Genomic DNA, 18,829 nt, shown 5'->3' with positions numbered 1-18,829 from the left:
CTATACCATTGTACAGAAATATCAAAACATCCATTTCTCCCACTGCAGCAGTTTTAAAAATTTATTTCACTCATCCTCCTTTGTATCTGAGGCATATTGCCAAATAATACAAGACTGACAACATGATATTAAATGTCTAGCCAATAATGCAGACCAACTAGCATGCTAATGACAATGTACATCTCACCAAAGACTTCTTTTTAATTGAAAGTGTTAATGCTAATCAGAGAGAACACTTCAGCTTCCTCATCCATCAGAAGACTCAAATATTCACTTGTTTCTTAAGTTGGACACCAAACAGATGTTATGTATCAGAAAGCTTAGAACTCCAATCAAAGCTTATTTGGAAAACATAAAGGACATGGCTGGCACATGAAGTACAGCAACTCCCCAGGGCGAATCCTTCTGCCTTTTCTCTTCCCACCAGCTCAACTGCAGATGCAAAATATAAATACTGCCTCCAGCATTTGGACTACTGCAAAAGCCCATACAAGCTTAGTCCATTCTCCTTTTGTGACACTACTTCAATGAGAAGTCAATATATTTACAGGAACGTTTTCAGAACATAGTTCACTTTGCCTCTAAAAAAGGAACTTCTAAGAATAGGGAGACTGTCCTAGGTGTACTACTACCAGTTAGTAGTATTACTAACTACTAGTAGTACTAATACTAGTAACTAGGCAGTTATATTCAGGAGATTTTTTTTCCTCAATTGCATTGCTCAAATCTTACTTTAGAAATTTAGAGTTATTTACCCTGCAGTGTAATTACCACATGCCTTTTCTTCTCTGATTAGAACACAAAGCAGACATGAGGCATACTTTTTGGTCCTGCTAATTTCAAGGAAGCAACAAGTTGATTTAGCTAGTGGACAGAACCCAGACTTATCAAGCAGGTGCAAAAACACAATCTCAAATTGGAATATAGTAAACAGCTGGAAGTGTTCCTTAAAAAAAAACATTAGATTTGTGGGGGTTTTGTAAGATCTTCCAAACTCCATCCCACTCTAGTGCAATTACAGCTTTGTACACTCTGGCTTAACAGCAAGATTTTCTATTAAGATATCTCTTAGGAATGACATGGAAAAAAGGCAATCCCAGCAGTGGAATGTGGAGTGAACACATTCCCAGAAAGCAGAGGATGGAGAGATCAGAAGATTCGCTAAATCATCTTGAAGAAGCAGTGATGGGTTACTATAAAAGCTTCCTAATTATTCAAAGCAATTAAAAATCAAGGCTGTTGACCCGGTTACTTATAATTTTAAAGAGGAAAAAATCAAATTTAAGTAACTTCATAAGTAGAAGCAAGGAGAGGGCCAAAAAATACCTTTAAGGAGATGAAAGGAGGAGCAGGAAGACAAAATCATCATTGAAATCAGAGGGAGTTACTCTGTGCAACCTTTGTTCCCACTGCCAGGGCATGACCTCCACATTTCCAGAATATCCTCAGGACATCTCTATTCAGGAGCAAGCAGAGCAGCACACTGCTAATAAAGTAAACATGGAAGACATGACCCAGCCAGTTCCACAGACAGGCAAATATGCTTGATTAAGTGTGGGCAGAATTGTTCAACTAAGGAGGGTTTATCCTCATCTGTCTAAAATGGTTCTGCAATTAATGGACAAGGCCTTCAAAGTTTCAAAGCAATCCATTTCAAAGCAATCCTCATTTCCTAGTCTATTAAAATCAGCAACAGGCATGACCTGGGGTCAAATGGAAGAAAAATATACAACAGAATTATGACCGTATTTAACAATTGCAAGTGAGGAGCAAATAAAGTGACTGATGAAATACAGTGCCAGTAACTACAAAAGAGTCCACACAAGGAGAAAGATCATTCCAGCTACACTTGCGAACCAAAACCTTCCTTTTGCCTTCTCCCCTTCTGTAGTCCCGTTAAGACTACAGAATGAGACTGAAAAATACCTCAGGGTTTTCCAGTACCTTGATAACTGCATTCTTAAGAACCTGTAATTAGTCAGAGAACACTGATTAAATAGATGAATGTGGGGAAAAGCAAGAAGACAGCACACAGACCTGGACTCTTCAGCTTTTAAATTGCTTGAGTATAATACTGCCAAAAAGAACTTTGATGAAGAACACTCACAGTGCCTCAAAAAATGTCCAGCCCACTGAACACAATATGTTTGGTAGAACTTCCCCCTCTGGAAGTCCCTGACCAGGACTTCTTGAAGCTTGGTAATATGATGGGACAGGTACAGTCAGCTTGTATTTGTCAGATACTGGCTTATGACTAGCCAGTATCTGATGAAACAAGAACAATTTGCTCCAAAAGCCATTGTTCACCTTCTACAAACATTCCCCTCCAGACTTGTAAGGCCAGCTGTAGACAGGTTCCAGGTTTTGGAAAACTCTTCAATACTTTTGTGTGGTATCAGTAAAGCTGGGGCTTTACTGATAAAGAACAGGGCACCATCAACAGGACTGACAGCAGTCCTTTTCAGGAGAAGAAACCCATTAATAGACATTGTGTAATTACTGGGGACAAGCAGTTGTTCACAGTCCTAGTAGTTCCTATAGGACTAATAAGTGCCTGAACAAGGCAAAAAAACATTCCTCATCCCAGGTCAGATAAAATCTATTTGACACTTTCTGTAGTAGTCTGAAAGTAGTCTGCTTGATTAGTTTTTTCTTTTCTGCAACATCTCTTGGCAGCACTTTGCAAAATACAGCCTCTCCAAGCACAACAGAAATGTAAGTAAAAGCATTCTCCACCATGAAGAAAAAAGCATGCCATGTTGTTTCCTGGTTCAGAAGCCCAATACCAACCCTGTGATTTTCCTAGAACATGACCAAGCATCAGCTGTCAATTTCTAGCAGTATACAAGCACTGAGGAAAGGCTGAATTTCTTTAGATTGCTCAACACTTAGCACATGACAGACCCTTCATGGAAACTGAAATCAGAGAGAAGAACAGCAGATAACATTAGGACTACCAAAGTCAAAATAGAAGAATTTCTGGAGGAAATTATGGTTTTGTTTCTCTTCTTCCTCAAGACACCCAGAGGCGATGGATGGCAAGACAAGTTGGAACACAGGGAAATATTAGGAATAAGGATCTGAATATCAAGGAAATTAACAAGGGTATGTGTGGCCAAGATTTAAGCGTGGGAAAAATGGAACTGCAGAGAGCTCCTGCCAGCTCAACCTGTCTAACACTAGAAGATTTCCACTTTTTGTAATAGTGGGATGTTATAACATCTTCAAAATATCCTTTCAAGAGAGCCCAGCACAGAGCAGCGACTAAAGTTCTCAATACAATCTCTCAGAAAGACTGAAAGCCTTGCTTAGTGCTCCTAATAGACCTAGGTCCAGATCTTCTTTCAAGAGACAGTTTGAGAGAGAAAAACAGAATTCAGATTATTTAATTCAGGTATCAGTAGTTTGCCTCAATAAACCATTTAATTTAATGTTATTTCTCCTAGAATCAAATGACTAAGCTGTGCTCTGGATTTCTAGACACAGATCCTCACTTGTCTAACTGCCAATGTGCCTACATTGTTTTCATAACAGAAGCAACACCTTATTATGGGAAACTCTCTAAGTTTTTACAGGAAATTGTTTCTCTCCAAAAATGTCACCCATACTAAAAAGCTTATGAGAATGAATAAGTTGAAAATAAGTGATGCAAAAATGTTTTTAATTAACAGTTCATCTGGGGGAGGAAGTGCAGTCAAACGCTTAGTATGACAGGGCTAATACATTTCTGTGAAATGATAACGTGGTTCTGGGTGATAAGGGCAATTCAGGTTTTCTGCTTTTCACTTGATATGAAAGAAAAGCTGTCTAACATTCATTATAAGCCTTGTACATGGTTTATATCGTATTTGCTTGTGCATATCAAGTACCAGACAAAGAGCAACAACCCTGTACTATTACTGTAAAGGGGGAAAGCACTGTGGCTACATGAGCAAACCATACAGCAGAGTCAGGTAAAAATTACATTCAGCAGCTGAGGTTGACATTTACCAGCCTGCAAACTTATGCTTTGCAATATTATTTAGAGTCAGGCAGGAAGGATCAGTACCTCAAATTGAGAGGTAGTAGCTTCAGCCCCCTGATTTGTGAGGATTATTCAAAATTGCAGTTACAGACTGCATAAGCTATTGACTTTGATTCATGAACAATCTGGCTTTTCTTCCTGAAAAAAAAAGTTTACTCTCTTTTTCTCTTCCTCCCAAGTTCTCAAGTATATGTACCTTCATCACTGATGCTATCTCTATCACTATTTCCATGGTGAATTTTTTTAAGAGCCAAAAATTTAAAAAATCAATGCCATCACTATTTATTTACTTTTACAAAGCACTCCTTTGTGTTTACTGTGTACATCCTAGTAGCCCTTTAAAGAGTATCAAAATGGATTGTAATAGGTACAATGGATGATGAAAGGAGGAAACAAATACCACCTAGAAGTTACTACACAGGCAGAAAAAAAGTGGTTGTAATCTCTTTGCTTTCTTTTCTTGATCCCATAATAGAGCAGCACTACCAATGAGGGAAGCACTTCCAGATTTCCTATGTACCGTAGGTATGTATCTGTAAGAACACCCAGTGGACCTGGACAAGTGGTTTACCTCAGTTAGCACCTACTGCTAGTGTTAAATTGCAGCAGTAGGTTCTAAGGTGGTCAGAAGCCAGGTGATAATGTGCAGCTATTTCTGCTATTCCTAGCTGCACCTTAAGAATACATAAAGCTATTACCCTAGAAACACAGTTTTTGGGATATTCCTTGTATTGATTCTACATAGCTAATAAAAAAGTAGATGCCTGATGACATGAAGTAGAGAAAACATACATGCACAAGCCAAATGCTTTATGAACTCTGAAAAGACCAAGGCTGTCCTTATCTCCCTTGAGCACCCAATGCCAACCCAACACACCAACCAAACCAGCTCTTGCACATGTCTTGATTTCGCCTTATTCCTTTGTTTGTTCCAAAGGTCCACAGTATCACACTCAATAAAAGGAAACACTGAAGCACTTCTAGCAAAGGGTTCAGATGGTGTTCTTTAAAGAGACTGCTGCATCATCAGGGTGAAAGCTTCACAGAGGGACAATCTACCTAAGAGCTCCTGGAGAGGCCCCATACACACTCATTCCAGTGAAAAACAGATCCCTTCAAATGCAAATCAGAAAATTTTCCTTAAACAATACAGATGTCTTTGATCACGTTGGAAAGCCTAGAAATGGGCACATTTTCACCACAGTACAAAATACAAGCTGGGTCAGCTACAGCAACACCAGCTGATTCCTTCAAATACCAGTTTTTCCTTGGTATGCAAACCAAGTGCTACTTGGAAAGGAGCACTTCCTTACACACACTAGGACAGAAGTCATTTCCCTTTTCTCCTTACTCATAAACCCATGCACTCTTCCAGAAACATGGTTTCACTGCTGAGTAAAGTTTATTACTCTCTATTCCTGTCAACAACCTTGCTGACCTCTGTCCTTACATGAAAATATGTTTTCAAAGCTCCCTCCATTATTGTGATGGATGCAACTGCTTTCTGAAGTTTACTCTGAACATCACAGCCACTGATATTTTACCAGAGGATGGGTACTAGATAGAAATAATCCACCTGAAAGATTGTTGCAAAAACACTCTCAAAAATCCAGGTACCAGATTTATAAAGACAACAGAAAAAGTGCAAAAATTTCAATCAAATGGCAAAGCAGCAGGTCAGTCATAAGTAGATTTAACTGAAAATCACAGATTAGTCTGAACACTACTGTTTCCATTCCATTTATACAGCTGGATTATTTCTGCAGCTTTGTTAGCTCTGCAGTTGCTTTCTCTCCAGTGGCGGGGGGGGGGGGGGGGAAACACACAGACACACAGAAAAAAAAAACCAAAAACAAACCAAACAAACAAAACCCATCACAGAAACACCACCCACAATTTTTTGAAATCCTCCAATCTTAGGTTGAAAATTTGAAATCCCCAAAAAGCTAAAAAAAGACATGATACATGAATCTCTATCTACATCAAAAAGTTGTGGTTTAGCATTTTAATTGGAATTTCATTATTTTATTTTTTAATAATTCCAGACTGCTCCCCAAAGGCAAACTTACAAGTATAAAGAGCATCTTTATTTCTGACACATGAGTAATCTAGTAGGATTCACAGCCTTTATCTAGCTCTTTCCGTATATACTTTCCGTATATACTTCTTTTTTCAATATAATGGCTGCAATGCAGTTCACTTTCAATTTTAAATGCAAGTTATAGGATGTGAAACCTAGAAAAACTTGCCTTTAGGGTCAACTACATTACCCTTTTCAGCTGTAGAATTTTTCTAGGCAGAAAACTGTTTCAGTCATAAGCAATCACCATCTAGAAAATAAAACATGCTGAATTCACTCTACTTCCCTGCATTACCCTTTTCACCCAATTCATCATATAACTCATGTTGCTCCAGGACACCCTATGGAAATAAGTTGTGTTTCCTTCTTCAAGCAACCATCTTGGAGCTGTGGATAAATCATGACATCAAAATCTTTGTGTAGACAAAGGTCAGATAACACATACATACAGGCAATGTTTGTCTGCACTGGTTACTTATGTGGATAATTAGAAATTTTTTTCAGACCATCTTGTGTGGCAAGGTTTTGGTGGCTGGCTCCAGGGATAACATCCGTCAGACGATGTCAGAAGCTTCCTCTATGTACGAGAGCCAGTGCAGCCAGCTCCAAAACAGAACCACCAGTGGCCAAGGCCAAGCCCATCAGTGACAGTGACTACATCTCTAAGAGAACATACTTAAGAAGCGGAAAAACGCCTGTACAACAACAGCAAAGTAGACCTCAAGGTCAGTGAAAATTCTGCTTCAGGCACTGGAGCAGAAATTCTTCTGCAGCCATAGTGCTGAGGACTATGATGAGGCAGGCTATCCCTCTGCAGCCCACTGAGGTCCATGGTGCAGCAGAGATCACCTGCAGCCCACAGAGGACTCCACACCTGAGCAGGTGCCTGAAGGAGGCTGTAACCATGCTGGAAGACACACTAGGGCAGTTCATGAAGAACTGCAGTCCATGGGGAGGACTCATGCTAGAAAAGTTGGGAGAGACCTCACAGAAAGTACCTGAGGAGAGAGGAGCAGCAGAGAAGTGTGACAAACTGACCACAGCCCCCATTTTCCTGAGCCACTCAGATGGAAGAGAAGAACAATCTGGAGCTGAAGTTGAACCTGGGAAGAAGGGAGGGGTGGGTGAAAGATGTTTTAAGGTTTGTATTTATTTCTCATTATCCTTCTCTGGCTTCTCATTGGCAGTTAATTAAATTACTTTTTCTGAACCAAGTCTGGTTTGCACTGACCATACTTCCTGAACCTCCTGTCATACTTTTTCTGCACCATCCAGATGAGGAAGGTAAGTGATTAGAGTGGCTTTGGTGGGCACCTTGTGTTCAAAGTTATCTCATCACAACATATCCTCCTTTCCCCACTGAATTTTACTTTAGTTTCTATATTGTCTCATATGTTCTGCAGAAATTAACTATACTCTGGAATTTGCTTCATACCTCCTAATTCAGTAACATGCTACAGAGGCAATGTGGATTTAGTATTTCCTTCTCTGTAGCTGCCAATTCTCAGTTTGTGATATCCTCTTTGACTTAGTAAGGTAAAGCATGTCATTGCTGGGTGATCTTGCCTGGCTAGTTATCACCCATTCTCACTCTATTCCATCAGGAATTCCCACAGCCCCATCACACTCTTACCTTTCTCAAGTAAACAAGACCCAGCTCTCCCAAACACTCCTACTACCATAGCTCCTTGTGCTCCAACTGATACTCATGGTAACATCTGAAAGCAAAAGCAGCAACACAGATGCACGTCAGCCAATACCTGCAACATATCCACATAGCTCACCAGTTTTCAGTTGTTTGTCTAGCAGCTTAGCAGCCAAAATACCCCTTTGACATGAAAACTTTGAGAAAGACGACAAGTTACTGCAGTTATATGCAGGTCATTTTAAGAGACTAACTTCTTTTGGTGGGGATTGTTATCACCAGTATTTTTATACAACTGAACAAACTACCACTGTTGCTCTTAATGAAGGCATACCTCTCTCCAGTCCAGAACACAATGTATATGTAACGGAGAGTTCAAATGAGTAACAACCTTGTGACTTGAGATGTATCAACTTTTTGTTTCAGTACACTACCCTTTTCAATTTCAACAGCTTCTGTGTTATCTTCAAAGCAAAACAAAGATTTCTAATAGCCTCTCTATAGTAATGAAGATCAGCCACTGGACTTCTGGAAGAACTTCTCCTGCCCTTCTCTTTACAAATACAGATTTCAGAGTACAATAGCACGTGACTTGTTGAACATCAGCATAAAGAGTGAAATCAACACAGACCAGTAGATCAGATGTTTACTCATGATACTTGATTTGCAAAGTTGAAGCATGACTATTTGTGGTTGATGCTGAGAATTATGTCTACACTTCCAAAGGCAATAGAGCAAATCTGCTCCTCAAAACCTGCCTCCATCTGCTCTGTTTCACAATGCTTTCTGGAAAGCAACATCTGCAGTGCTTGGGTGAGTAAATTTAGAATTTAAGCGCTCACTGCCCAAGTATTTCCAAAACAAAATATGCTACAGCAAGAGCAAAACTCTGCAAGTTCAGATTTAACCAGAGATCAGACTGTCACATTTCTTTTAAATGTATACAACAACCAAAGTCTACTTCCCCTTCTTTCATAACACAGTTGTAACAACAGCAGCTTGCTTCATGTGCAAAAGTGTTTCTTGGTAACACCATAAAAAGAAAGTTCTAAGCCCAGTTTTGTAGTTCATATAAAATCCTCACAAGGAATCCAAGCAGTTGAAACAAGACAGCATTTTGTTTACCAGTGCTGAGAATCATTTTCATGTCCCAGAAATGTGTCTCCCAGGACATGATTCTTCACTCTCAGCCTGCTAACTGTATTTTCCATTGAGCACTCTGGGCAGCCCTGGAGAATACGTAACCCCATGTCCCGGTCTCCCCTCTCTTAAGACTTTGCGATAGCTCTCCCCTTTTGATGTCACTGCTCCAATGATAACATAAAAAACTTCAGTGGTCACAAGAATGCTGAATGTAATAATCTGCAAGCGGTGCAATTCAGCCTACCAAAGATTTTTCACTGCACTTTGAAATTTGTTCCTCCAGCAATAGCCTTGAAATAGACAAGCTTAATCTGCCAAGGAGGTAGCAAAAGCAAAGAAGATGCCTGGACAGCCGTAAAAACGATTCAGGACGTTCCAGCATGAACATCTTCAAAAGAGCTGAGGGGTGCACAAAGTTTTTAAACACAAGGAGTAGCAAACCCAAGACACCAAGAGCCAGGCAAAGCAAAGCAAAGCTTAAAACACAAACGTTTTATAGGAAATCACCTCTTCAATTAATCACATGGACTGACTGCAAGGAAGAGGCAGCTGACACCCACTCTCCAAACAGGCACCACATAGGTCCCAACATGGCTGAAAATTAGTTTTCAGTACCACACACAGCTGTTAGGAACTTGAAATTTCCAGCTGGTAGTCTACATAAGAGAACATACAAGTGTATTTGTTAACCACAATTTTCCAGATGCACTGCGTCTACAACCCAAGAACAATGGGGTTATCAGACCAAAATGGTCATACTGATGAGTTACCTTGTTTCTCAAAATAGGACAAGCTCTCCCAGAATGAGCATTTCAAAGTCCCTCTCATTGCTGAACACATCTCTCAATTAATTTATCTGGCACTTTCTGAGAGTTTACCAGGAAAGACAGAACCCAACATCCCCTACACTTCTAGGACTGAAAAATAAAGAATTGAAGTGCATATTTTTGTCTGTCAGATGAAAACAGACTGTTTGTACATTAACCAGCAAGTAAGTTACGAAGAAGGAATGAGAGGCAGAAGTATAGCTCTGCCTTAAATACAAACAGCTGTTGATGTTTTACCCAGAAGCATTTATATATTAAACACCCATAACAAGAGGGACTTTTGAGTGTGTGGGGAAGAAGCATGTGAAAAAATCGAGGCTGAAAAAAAAGCAGTCTCACAAGACTGAGGTGACACTCAGCAAACTGAGTTCTCACCATCACGTCTGACCGCGTGCAACTAAACCAGTCCCAAATTGCTGCTCCTTCTCTACTTGAAATGCCTGAAGCAGGCATCCCCAGGCTAAAGATAACATGCTCACTACACAGTAACAGAAAGCTTTTCAGGCTGCAAAAGACTGCTGGATATCCAATAATTCAATCCCTCTACTCAGACCAGGCCAATTTAGAGCAGTGCCTTGTCTGGCAAAGTTCTGAATCTCTCCAAAGTTGTAAGGTCCATAATGTCCACAGTTCTCTGCTTCACAGTGAAGAAAGATTCTTCCTAAAATTATCTGCCAGATATTTAGGTATTTCTGCCTGAGCCCTATTCCCAGTGACTCGCCTTACCAGCCCATGCGAAAGTCTGGCACTATCTTTTCTTCATCTGCCATAAGAGAACAGAGGCCATTGGGATCTCTCAGTTGGGATCTAGCCTGGGCCATCTCTTCAGCCATGCTGTGGAATCCTAGTGTCCTCTCCCTCTCCTTACAGGTCCCACGCTACAGCCCCTGCATCAGCTTGCTGCCCTTGAGCAAGCAAGCTCCACTACGTCAGGAACTGCTATCCTTGAATGGGTGCCACCCACCCAATAATTTTAACCATATTTACCATTTTCATAGCTTTTCCCTAATCCTTCATGTTCAGAATGCCTCATAAAATAAAAAGCTGTCAAAATGTAACAAATCCTTTAAGTTATTTTTCCTCAGTGTCCAAATTCTTCATTAGTAATATTTTTTTGGTATCTCAGTGCATAAAAGCAGAATCAATACTGTACGGGCACAAGAGACTGACAGTGTTATAAAAATTAAATTAAAAGTTTTAATAAAGGAAAGAGTATTTTTCCATCTCATTCACTTTTTCCAACTCAACAGGCCCTTGTGACAAACAACATCAAATACATCTTGACTCTCACTTTTCTGAAATACATCCCTGCAGTGTGTACCTCAGTTTGCTCATCTTTACAAGCATAATCACATATTTCTCAAGTTTGAAGACACTTTGTCTTCAATGATAAAACCAGGACACACTTGTCATACTGCTGGCTAAAAGCTTTCACTTCCAAGCCTCCAAAAATCAAAATGCATTTCTGAAACAGCTGAGAAGTCTAACCTGTACCCAACCTCCAAAATAAGTTGTAAAAGCGATTTTCAGATCATATCATAAACACTTCATGTAAACTTGCTCAAAAACACACACAAACCACAACGATTACAGACTCACAGGGTTTCTGTGCCAAAAGGCTCGATATCCTACTACTAAATCTGCATGATAATTCTTTCCAAAAACTACTGCTTACTCTGCTTGGCTTTGAGCCATTTCAACTTATAAACAGGAAAAAAGCCATGCCATGGAAAAGATATATACAGAGAGCTTGCACACACTAAAAAAGGAGATGATCACATTTTTACGCATTTTTAATGGAAATTCAAAAAATCACTTTAGACTGTTGACTTGTAGGTAGGGAGAAAAAAAATCCACCACAATCCAGATCCCACAAACATTTGCACAGGCTCTTAATGAAAGCAGAAGTATCCATGTGCCTAAAAGCCAAAACTTCACAGAGCAAGAACTCAATCAGAAAGTAAACATAAATCTCTAATATTTTCATTCCAGAACCTGAATATACTTTAGGTGCCAAGCAGCAAAAGATAAAGTGGAGATAACTTTCAGCTATGCTGAAAAAATAGGCAGCAGAAGTTTCCAAACTATATGTTACTGTTCCATGGTGCAGGTTCAATCACACAGCACAGGAGCTGTTCTAAGTATTCTCTGACAGACAACTGTTCTATACACACAGTCAATGTTTCTAGCCATACTTCATAGTTTAATAGCCATTCATTGGGCTCTTGCACAACTAGAACTCATGCAAACAAATACAGTGCATGGCTTTTAGTGCTATTTAGACTATTTAAGGGGAGTATTCCTAACAGAGATTTTTTCAGGCATGCAGACTATGAAGTATTTTAGTAAGATTCACAGAATTCATATACTTTACTCCGCCATAGGCCAGCAGAAAATTTATAACATCACTACCTTCTTTGTACCTTCCTTCCAGAAAAATGTGCACAAATAACTTTAAGCACAATATAACTTTTTTTTGGAAGTAGAGATTGGTAGTATCACAGGAAGAAATGCAAATTCTATTCTTAAAGGATATCAGAAACAATCATAAACACCCTCTAACAGTTTAAGCAATATTCTTTACTGATACTGGCTGCACACCCTTGTGCTACAGCTGTGTGACTCTCACACAGATGAACAGAAATTCAGTTAAAGACTTTAAGTTTTTCAGGGGGATATTTTGCTGGAATTATCTTCTTGTTGTTTGGGGAACTTTGGGTTTCATTTGGTTTTAGTAATTGAAATGCTAGAGTACGTTTCCTTTAATATTTTAATTTCCCATTTGGGGTTGTCCTGAAGCTAGTGACCAAGCCCAAATGCTTAGAGATGTGAGCTTTGAAATACTACAATGAAGGCTGGTTATTATAACAGCCCATGGTCAAGAAACCACACCAGCTGCCAGACAATGCAGCAAGCAACACAGATTATTTGTCTGGATGCAGAACCCCAGTCACTACAAAAGACATTAGAGAAACATCTTGATGACACACTTTCCCACCCCGAGACTGACAACAGATGTTACTTTTTCATACACTGCGGTGGCAAAGGGCTTGCCTGAGACGGATGCTGCAGAGACTCAACCTAAACACAGTGCCAGGGACAATAGGAACAGCAAATCAGGAGCTTAGAGCTGGGATGCCAGGATGCTTTTCTCTCTTGAGAAAATCTAAAGAAGAGTGTTTTTAGAATGAACATTTGGAGCATCTGTGTGCATTTCAGAAGCTCAGAAAACACTGTATGTCATGCCTGCTTAAAATAGTTGTGAAAATACCTATGACTTACTATTTAAAAAACTTCCTGCATCTTTCTTTAAGTGAAGTATGCATTCTTTGCCCTACATTACACATCAAGCAACCTCCTGAAAGGAGTAATGAAAACACAAGAATAGGACTATTTTTCCTATCAAGAATGGAGGATCTTTTCTTTATGCAAGGAATTCTAACAACCAAGCACTTACTGTACTCCACATACACAAACAAGAAAAGAAAGGTTTAGAACAAGCACAGAAGAATGCAACAAGAAGGTGTAAAGAAAAAAAAAAGGCACTAAAAAGGTGTAACATAACAAAACCCAGTAAAACAAAGGTGGGGAAAAGCAGTACTATCTTACTGAAATATTCATGTAAAGGGAGCTCCCAGTGTGCCATGATTTAATCCTGACTAGGTACCAGCAGCAGCTCTCCACCACTCTCCCCCTTTGCCAGTGGGATGTGAGCGAGAATCAGGAAAAGTAAAACTCATGTCCTGAGATAAGACCAGTTTAGTAATTGAAATAAAATAAAATACTAAATCAACATTAATGATATAATTATAATTATAAGCAATAGGGAGATGAGGGGGTGAGGGGAAGGGGTGACCCAGGAATAAAACCCAAGAGAAACAAATGATGCACAATACCACCATCACCACACACTGGCTGATGCCCAAAGTGCCTGCCAGGAAGAAAATTAACTCTATTCCACTGAAAACCAAGGCACTGAAAAATTCGTAATATTCTCTCTTATTCTGATACTGTACCTTCCTGTTAACCCATCCACATCTTGCATCACATTAAAAGTGACAATCCTTACATTCAGATGACACATCTCCATTTGAACTTCTAATATGAAGCAGATGCCATACAAGATCATTTAAAATACCTAGGGTGCAAGAACTAACAAAAAAGCTGCAAAGTGATCCACTGAAAAAGATTTAAAGCCTATCTTTCTCAGGAAATTTATAAAAAAATTGGTTAAAAAGATTCTGTCTGCATGTGGATTTCATTTTGCCAAAATAATTTGTGGGTGAAAAAAGGGCTGTATAAACAGCAAAACTAAACATTAAAAGGCAAAGAAAAAACTCCGAACCTCACCATTATTTTTTAATTGAGCACAGCTTTTCCAAGAATTTACAGTGTTCTCAATCATGCCCATTAATATTCTTTAAAACAGTTTTTCATTTTAACCTTTCTGTGACAATGCAAATATAATTCTCAAGCCCAGTATTTTGATGACTTAGACCAAAAGGATAATTTAGATTATTTCATTAGCAGATGTTACAAAGCAGAGCATGCATTTCCAAATCAAAGACATATCTCTGGTCTTCTTGCTATTATTAAACTGAAATTTGTACTTTAGAGAATATTCTGAATTTTTAATTTCTGTGCTTTTGCACATTTTACATCTAAAATATACTGGATTAGACAACAATCAGGTTGTTCATACTCTGTGAACTACAATCAAAAGAACTGTATATTAATTTTATATTCTATATTTTCTTTTAAAAAATTTTGTTTCAGCCTCACTTTATCCTTAAATATTTATGTTGGGGGCAGGGGATGGCAGTATATTAACACTTGCTAGCATCCACTTGAGCTGCCTTGATGCTGGCAACTAAAAGGCACACCTCCAAAGAACAATTTCAGACCATAAAATCAAAATTTCCAGTTTCTGTAAATACGAGAAGTTAAAAGTGAAATAAAAATAAAAAAGTGATAGTCACAGAGCATGGCTTAAAATGAATACACCTTATCTAAAAATAATTGTTAAGGAAATACATTTGTATTTATTTCCCAAATAAATCTGATAAATATGCAGATCGTATATCTTATAACTAACTTCTTGAAACAAACATTTATTATATGTCTGTTAACATTAAATCTGTAATTACTATAATCTATTCAAAAAGTACAACTAGTTTATGTAAAGACATAGCCTCCTATCTTCCTTATTAATTCAAAAATAGCAAAACTAACATACCACCACTATAATAAACAATTCTGGTGTGCTAAAGGTAATTGCAATCTCATGTGCAAAACAGAATATGTTCAAACACACAAAGTTACAGATTTACAATACTGTGGTAATTCTAACAAAGAAGTACCATCAAGCCATTTTTTTACATCACACTTTGACCAAATTAAAATGGAGATGCTCTAATGATAGTTTCTGGTTTCAGTGGGAGGTTTTTTATTTGTTTGTTTATTTTTTCTCTAATCTATCAAAATCAATTATAACTCTTGAGAAGTCTCCACATACTGAATATGCTTCACCTGTTCCTACCAAGAAGCTGTCTTTCCATCTCACTTTATTTTATATGGTTATAAGGCTGTGAAGGCATCACCATGTCATAAATAAAAAAACTAGCATCTATCACCAGGCATGCCAGAATTAAATGTGACTCTCACTGTAAAGCCACATTAACTGCTCTCCAGTTTGAGAACAAAACCACAAATACCACAGAGAGATGGTATAACTATGCACAACTGCTAAAAGCACAAAAATTTATATGTGTCAATATGAACATACAATTCTAGTACAACTGCTCAGCATATACAGAATTAAGCAGAATCACTAATAATTCAGCTTTCTACTGCATTTAACTGACACTTCATATAATCTTCACAAGAAGTCCAACTCCTCACATTCTTACAATCAGCTAGGCTTGAAAACTGGCACTAATCCTTTCAACAGAAGTTTCAGCTTCTCCATACTGAAAGACTTAGCAAACACAGTTATCTGCCAAAATAAGCATCTTCCATTACCCCTCTTAATATAGGACTTAACTTAGTGGGTACCTTAAAAAACAATTAAACTAACTAAAGACTTAGCCACAGAAGGAGAAAAAGCAATATTAAGTAGACATAGCCAAGTTCATCAGATGACATCCAAAGAGCTGATATGAGTAACAAAGATGTTTAAGAGAAAAACTGTTTTCGCCAGTTATGGGCATAACACCAAGTGTTAAATACAGCACAACTTCCAAAAGCCATCTTTCCTTCCAGAAATGAGAATGCCAATTCAGACCTAAAAAACAAATGAACAAAAGGCAATACCCAAACAAATAAACATACAAACAAAAAACAAAACAAAACAAAAAAAAAAAAAGAATTTCCACTACAGACATACTTCTCCTAGCTGACAACCTTTCCTCTAGGTGAATTACATTTTTTCACCAAGGAGATGCAGGTACCCCACTGGAGGCAAATTACTTCATGGACAGTGAAATGCCTTTTAAGATCAGGATCAATTTTCTGAAGGAAGTAAAGAATCATCAGAATTTCTAGTCCAACATCCTTTCACATTTGACAGCCATGAATGGAGATGTTCCATTCTGTTGACACATACTGGAAAAAAAACCACAAAGGAACAACACCAAAAGAGACCCAACTACCACTGCACATTTTTCTGCTAGGAGAAACAACATAGCAAACAGAGCAAACCTTGCATTCTCTCCTAGCAGAGAATGCAAGGTTTCTCCAAACCTTGCATGCAAAGTACAGCAATTTCACTGCCCCTCGACGTTTGAAGATTAGGTCACAATACAGGTTTTTATCAAAAGTTAATATATTATGATTAAGACTACAACTAAGAGTATGCTCAGCAAAACAGTCCAACTTTGGCCCTGATGCCTGAGTTTAGTTCATCGTTTTTCCCTCTGGCGACCAATATTTGACTGAAAAAGATAGACCTTCATGATGAGTCTTTTCCTTTGGAGAAAAGCAAGCAAAGAAACAGACACTCCTCATGCCCAATCTAGAAATCTCCTGGATTTGTCTTTAAATTATGACACTATTTCAAAATTATAAGATGAATCACATATCACTCTATCTGAAAATGTTTTATATATTTTTATATTATATATATGTGTATATATATATATATATATATATATAGTTACAATGACTAGTAACAAGCATTCACCTGCTACTGTGACTTAAGTATACTGTAAAACTTAATCTTTCAATTTGTGTGTCTGCAAGAGCTCTTCTGAGCAAAATCATTCTGGTTATTGCAATTGCCATTTAACACAGGACTTTTAAGGGCTTTTAAACACAGGAACTGTACTAGGGAATACCAAAACTTCAGAACAAACCCCAAAAAAGCCCCTTTCTGGAGAAAAAAAAGTCCAGTATTCCTTAATCCAACATTAAGGTCTTTGTACACTAGGCCTGTGATGAATATATTATATGGTAAAGGTTATAGTTTTCTCCACCATGACTTTCCAAATCATGGAAAATACAAAAGCTTTTATCTCCCAACAGTAGCATAGTAGGTCAATTTGTCTATAGGACTGCGGAGAGCTTAAGAAGATTAAGAGATGTTTTGAGATCAGGCTTTAAGATAAGGTTATCATCTACACCAGGAATGTCCATGCAATTTTAAAACAAAAAGTTGAAATAGAGTTTCATCAGACAAAACCTCCATTTCCAAATAATGTATACTGGAAAAATATTTTTCTCCTAATATATTTTATTTGGAAGGCCTGGGAGGGTGAATCTGCCCCATGTACTGTGAGGTCTCAGGACACAGCAAAAGCTGCTTTTGAACTATATAATACAATGCAAAGATAAAAATTCAAGTTCTCCCTCAACTTTCTGCATTGTAAGTAATCCTTTACTATGTTGTCAGTCACGAATTTCAAGAGGAGCTTGTCTATAAACTCTACCTCATTTCAGAGCAAGATTTCTATCAGTATAAACACCCAACTAAGTGCCCAAGACATAAGCACCACTAAAAATATATTCTAAGAAAAGACTTAATTAGACACCTCATTTTTTCACCCTCCAGGCCCAAAGAACAATGTCTTGTTTTCTGACCTTCTCCCATACCACATCCTAATTAGTAACTTCATATACGCATAAACAACTTAATTCTGGCTGCCATTCACAAAGAACGGCTTAGGAAAACATCTAAGGCCCTGATCCCAAAACCACACAGACACGCGTTTAAATATAAGCATGTGGGAAACTCCAGCACAGCCTTGGAAGCGGCTCTTGTGTTTGACTATAAACAAGCACATCAACCCATATGTTAGGACCACAGTGCTGAAAACATCGAAGCTTCAGGATGAACGAACCACATGTTCGAAACCAGCTCCTCAGGGGGACCCTGCTGCGGAGCGGTTTCTAAGAGGAAATGCAAAAACACGTCTGTGGAACTGACGATTAGAGCCCCGAAGACACTCAACGGGGGTCTCACAAGGCAAAAGTCTGACTTGCAATCAGCATTTAGGAGCACCACCAAAGAACTTGGTATGACCGGTCACTGCGCTCCGTGAATTCCCGCAGTTACCGGCAGCCCGCTGCGAGGGGCGGAGCCTGGCTTCGGCACGGATACGGACACATCGCCCCCTCCCTCTCTCTCACACACACGCTCACACACACAAAAATCCTTCCAGGAGCGGGGCTCAGCCGACAGGCAGCAGATGGCCGGCGGCCGCTGCGTAAGGGAGGCAGGGCGGCAGAGCCGCCGAGGCCCCGGCGCTGCCCAGGACACATCAAAGTGCGATAAGACACAGGCACACGGTGCCCCGGACAGCGCAACCCCTGGAGCTGCACGGGCGGGCAGGGGCGCGGGGCTGGGGAGCGCCGGCGGCAGCAGCGCCACAGCCTGAGGCGCCCGCCCGAGCGCCAGCACTGCGGGCTGCCCGAGCTTCGCACCGCCGCATCCCGACCGACCGTCGGGGAAAGAGCCATCGCCGCGCCGGGCACCGGCTCAAAGGCGGCCCCGAGCACTCCGCTGCCGGCCAGGCGACACATGGCCTGCCGCCAGCCGCCGCCGCGATTCGCCTCGCCGTGCTCAGAACAGCGGGAGTTTGCCCTCCCTCCCGTCCCGTCCCGCCTGTGGCCCC

At 39.5% G+C, this 18,829-nt stretch overlaps 1 protein-coding gene across 1 annotated transcript in view; it reads right to left on the bottom strand.

The window, feature by feature from the left end:
- Positions 1-18,829, bottom strand: part of RNF38 (ring finger protein 38) — a 105,223-nt gene that overhangs the window by 85,743 nt on the left and 651 nt on the right. The gene's annotated exons all lie outside the window — the stretch shown is intronic.

The sequence above is a fragment of the Molothrus aeneus genome, chromosome Z, assembly GCF_037042795.1.
Source record: "Molothrus aeneus isolate 106 chromosome Z, BPBGC_Maene_1.0, whole genome shotgun sequence".
NCBI classification, from domain to species: Eukaryota; Metazoa; Chordata; class Aves; order Passeriformes; family Icteridae; genus Molothrus; species Molothrus aeneus.
The sequence above is the reverse complement of the archived record's forward strand: the minus strand, read 5'-3'. Positions and strand labels throughout refer to the sequence as shown.